We start from the raw sequence: 5166 nt of genomic DNA on the forward strand, positions 1-5166 counted from the left end.
CTGTTGTGTCAAACAAAACGTCTTGTACAGTATTGAGGCCACAACTGCAATACTTAATACATGGAACTGATGGTGAGTTAAGCACCAAGGAGAGGTCCACACTTGGGGCCTCTCACTAAACAAATAGGGGCATCCACAGGTTTGGGGATATAAACAAACACTTGCTGTGGCAGAAGGTATCCTGATTGTTGGGTTTGGCACAGAAAAAAAGTCCACAATTCGGCAACGAGAATAATTACGTTTGATTGGTGGCGGAATGGTGATGGTTAATTATCAAGAGAAATAAAGATTAATCTCGATCGCACCCCTATGCACTTATCACACATGGTACGGTCCGTTCGACCTGAGTGCGGCGTGTTGCTTGAATTCTCTCCAACTTTTGAGGTAAATTTTTCGGCTTTTTGCCCGCAAATTATCCGTCTAAAGTGTACAGTATATCGCCTGGACGTTCTCATGCCGGATGTGTGCCGTTCTTTGGATGTTTGAGGAGGAAAATTCGTATTTCCTGGCGCTAGCGGGCGACTGCATAGAGCGCTTTTAGACCGTGCAAGCAACTGGTGCGTACTGCAGTTTTATCATCTGTCGCTAGATGTCACTAAAGCATATGACCCTTGACCCTGAAATGTAGACTTGCACAAGTTGTAAACATGGCATGGTGGTTTTCTTTCTGTTTTGATCAAGTTCTATGAGTTTTAATGTAAAAATTGGAACTCCAGAGCCCATTACTAGCAACATGGAGAACGTTTTTAAAAAGATGGCGGCATGATGTGTTAGGAGAAAGAGGGAAGACGGACCACGGTAAATACGAAGTTCGATATTTATATTGGGGGAGGGGGGCGGTAACAGAGTTGTTGTTACGCACCATAAACATGTAGTATGAAAGACTGTCGCAGACTCGCAGGGCAATGATATACTTCACAGTGTACTCAAAGAGGTCTGTCACTGGTAGATGCAAGAATGTGTTGTACGTTTAAAACATGTAATGTTTGGGTCTGGAACTGGTTAGAATTTGAATGTACAATTGCCCAATATAGAATGTAACGTTGACCAGTTGTTGAATTTACCGTAGTCAAAAACAGTAACTCAAGCAAATGGAAGTGTTGTCTGTCCTTGGGGCTAGGAGCACAAGGTCTCAAGAGACAGAGAGTTCTACCCGTAGCTCTCCTTTCTGTTGAGGGTGGGGTTGTACGTTAGTGTTGCCTCTCTAATTCCCCGTTTCCACCAGTGCGTTTCACTAGCCTCCTGTACAGGCTCCGAGGCGGGTGGGAATTTTGATGCACCGTTTTGAAGAGTTTTTAACGCGTTACTTTAATAGCCGGCCATCCTGAATAGCCGCCGAGAGAAGTTTCCAATCCCACAACCTCCGTAGAACCTTCACTCTGCGGCCATGTAGGATGGTCGGCTATTAAAGTAACACGTTAAAAACTAGATAGTTTTCAAGAAGATAGCATCATGGATGTAAAAGAATTGAAAGAAGGACAAACAGACAGTGGTATTTTTTATAGTACTGAGAAGAGAATGGTCTTTCAGCACCAAGGAAAGGGGTTGGAACAGGATACTAGTAAGTTTGATTTTAGGGAGGAGGGTGGTAACGCAAGAGTTGTTGCGCACACAAAAAAAATGTACTTCAAATCGTGCTCAGAAAACACAGGCCCATCTAAGCTAGGCCACCGCAAGTAAATTTTATGGATGACAAATTTAATGCGAGCAGGTGAAAAAAAACAAGGCGAGTCGTAATAAACAAATTTCCTAGATTTTAAAATTTTGACTCACTATCATTGTACAAATGGTTTTGATTCAGTGGTAACATGCATCAAATATCACTGCATCAAAGTAAGAAACAAAGCAATCAGAGCCTTTTCTTGTCTCTCTTCATATCTGCCATCCACCTTCCGGCATGGCAACAGACATCTTTGCCCATTTTCGGCATGTTGACCACTGTCAGAGGGCAACGAAATTTCTTTTTTTTTCCCAAAATCAGACGAAAATTAATGCGCTAGCTGATGTCATCCATAAATATTACTTGCTGTGGCCTTAAGAACGTATCACAGGTGTAAAGGTACATGTACATGTCACAAATGATGGTTTGGTCGGGAATGTAACCAGGTTTTGAGCAGTATTTCTGAACCCCTGACGGAAATCTTAAGCTTGAAATGCCCAGAATCTAGAACAAAAATGAATGGTATGAAATGGTTAGTGACCCCTACGCAGAATCGGACCAAATACGTAAGAAGTGCATGAATGACAGCCCAACCCATTCTCAGCCCTATTCAAAACTTAACGAACATACATTTTATGCGTAATTATCTGTGACCTGTTCCAACCCTCCCCCAGGCTTGTATGTGAGTCACTCTCGAAGAGAAAGAGCGAAGTCATTATCGCATTCTTATTATATCTTACAACTATATCGCTCTGTCTGAGATATTGTTTGCCTCTCTCCCTAGACGTTGTCACGTATCTCATATAATGTCGCGAGCGGTTGGGCCAATAGATGCATTTTTTTTCAAAAATTGAACCAGCCGTTCTGTTGTTTACCTGAAGGGCCTTACTCTAGTATTGTTAAAAACACTGCACGAATTGGGATTTACCTATGACGATAATTCCTATTAACAGACTAACCTGAGAATTAATCCACAGTGGAGCCTTTCGCTACAACCCACGTTGTATTGCAAGGGTTATGAAATTTTGGGACGTTGTGAATATTCGAAGGGTTCTGAAATATAAGATGGGTTGTAGAGTGTTGGGAATGGTTGTGGAGTGTTGGGAAGGGTTGTGGAGTGTTGGGAAGGGTTGTGGAGTGTTGGGAAGGGTTGTGGAGTGTTGGGAAGGGTTGTGGAGTGTTGGGAAGGGTTGTGGAGTGTTGGGAAGGGTTGTGGAGTGTTGGGAAGGGTTGTGGAGTGTTGGGAAGGGTTGTGGAGTGTTGGGAAGGGTTGTGGAGTGTTGGGAAGGGTTGTGGAGTGTTGGGAAGGGTTGTGGAGTGCTGAGAAGGGTTGTGGATTGTTGGGAAGTGTTGCGGAGTGTCGGGAAGAGTTGTGCAATGTGGGGAGGCATGTGAGAAGATTGCCTTGCCAACGTATGATCTGCTTGGAGGTTACCCACGTGCACAAAGTTGCCAGACGACTAAGAAGTGACAAGATAAATGACATCCTGGGGAGCTCCACCCATTCTTGGCCCTTACCCATAACCAACAACAATAAGAAACCGTTTATGTGTAATTATCTGTGACCTGTACCAACCCTCCCCCAGGCTTGTACGTAAGTCACTCTCAAAGACAAAGAGTAACCGTCATGATCTGCTTGGAGATTAAAGAAGTGACAAGATAAATGACATGGTAGAGAACTTCACCCATTCTATAACCAGTGACTAGAACTAACTGTCTAGGTTTAATTATCTGTGCTATAAGACAAGTGACCTGTACCAACCCTCCCCAGGCTTGTACCTGAGTCACCCCAGAAGACAAAGACCGACTGTCATTACTGCATTCTTGTTTTCTATGATAAAAAATTGGCACTGTCTAAGATATTTCTACTTGTCTCCCCATACGTTTCTACGTATCTCAAAATGCTACGAACACTGTTAAGGAAACGGTCAGAGCAATACAAACAAAGATTCTAACCCTGAGGCCTTCTCTTGTGAACCAAAAGGGAAAAAAGGGTGTGGAATGTTAACGCTGGGTGCGGCTGTCTTGTCTGGCAGTCTTCAGACTTCAAAAACAATGGGTTATCAGTGTTCGAAATACCTGTCTGCAGTCTGCAATCTGCAGATAGATTTCAAAGATTGCAGAAGAAAAATTTATACAATCTGCAATTTTGCAGCAGGAAAAATTGGCACTTGGGATTTGGCGCTCTTGGCCCCAAGGACATACAACACTTAAGCTCCTGTTCTGCAACAACAGGAGTTTCTTCACTAATTTACATCAACCTTGTCTTGACTTGTCTATCTTTTGTTTCCTTTTGGACTTCCAAAAATTTGTCTTCACTAATTTGCATATCAATCAATAGTTCATGCTTGTAAACCTGCAAGATTGTAGTATAGAGGCTTGTGTATTTGCAGAAAGTATTTCCAAATTGCAGAACAAAATTTTGACTCTTCTGCAATATTGCAGAACACTGAAAAAAAGTATTTCGACCACTGGTTATTGTAACTTGTATTTACTAAGTAAGTTCTGCATTGACGGTAAATTAGGAGAAGGGATCTTTTCATGGTGTTTCTAGTTCACAGTTAAACACTTCCATAACCAGCAATACATGGGAAGTGCAGTTCACCTCCAAAACTGTGAAAATGTAGCCACTGCGAACATAACAAGATTTACTGTTTGTACAAAGCAATCCCCAGACAGAAATACACGTCAACACAAGGTTTCCCATATTTTCCCATTTTATTGAAGATCTCACCACAGCCGAGTAAAGTAGAGCTATAAAGTCTTTAATACCATGCAAAGTTAACACACGTGCAACTAAGGCCACACCAATTTAATTAGTTGGTTCTCGGATTTTTTCAGAAAAAATATGAAGCGACAGGGCGAAAAAAAAATAAAAATAAAAACAGGTCTAGGCATCCTATTATAGGCTTAAATGCTACAAAATGAGCCATGAAGTCAACACAAAAGGCTGGGTTAAAATTTAAACATTGAATTTTGAACTTTTAATCAAACCACTGCAATGATAGATGGAAAAACTGTAACAACTAGGAAGAAAAGGACTTTCCTCAATTGTTGGGGGGCAAAACATGAGCATTTTTCAGTTGATTCAGGACCAGAATCAAGTTTTTTTTTTTTGTGCAAATCAGAAAAAAACGAAGAGGCGAATCCGAGAACCAACAAATTAAATTGGTGTGGCCTAAAGTTTGATATGGCATAAACTAAACAACAGATAAAATCTAGATACGGAATCTTTTATACCATGCAAAGAAGATGTGCAACTAAAGATAAAATCTAAATACAGACAATTCTGTTTACTAAAGTTTGTAGTAACTAATGTCAGCTTTGTTTTTGTTTGAACGACAACCGAAATCAGATTTTGCCAAGTGCTGGCATACCTGTTATTGAAAGTTGCTAAAGATCAAAGCAGTTTGTTTACGTTCACGATTCACTGAGTTTAAGTCATACATTCTGTCAACTCATTTTGATGGAAAATACCGTACACATCTATGTGCGTACTTGAACAC

General features: G+C 41.2%; 1 long non-coding RNA gene across 3 annotated transcripts in view; it reads left to right on the plus strand.

Annotated features, from left to right (window-relative positions):
• The first annotated feature begins 584 nt into the window (after positions 1-584).
• Positions 585-5166, plus strand: part of LOC109461912 — a 23423-nt gene continuing 18841 nt past the window's right edge. For 2 of the 3 annotated variants that reach the window (XR_002139724.1, XR_002139721.1), the window contains exon 1: positions 602-798. This is a non-coding gene — a long non-coding RNA (uncharacterized LOC109461912). Of the gene's footprint in view, positions 799-5166 lie in introns of all 3 variants that reach the window. The other variant, XR_002139722.1, reaches the window with a different exon arrangement.

The sequence above is a fragment of the Branchiostoma belcheri genome, unplaced genomic scaffold (genome assembly GCF_001625305.1).
Source record: "Branchiostoma belcheri isolate BF01 breed outbred unplaced genomic scaffold, Haploidv18h27 scaffold97, whole genome shotgun sequence".
Lineage (NCBI taxonomy): Eukaryota > Metazoa > Chordata > Leptocardii > Amphioxiformes > Branchiostomatidae > Branchiostoma > Branchiostoma belcheri.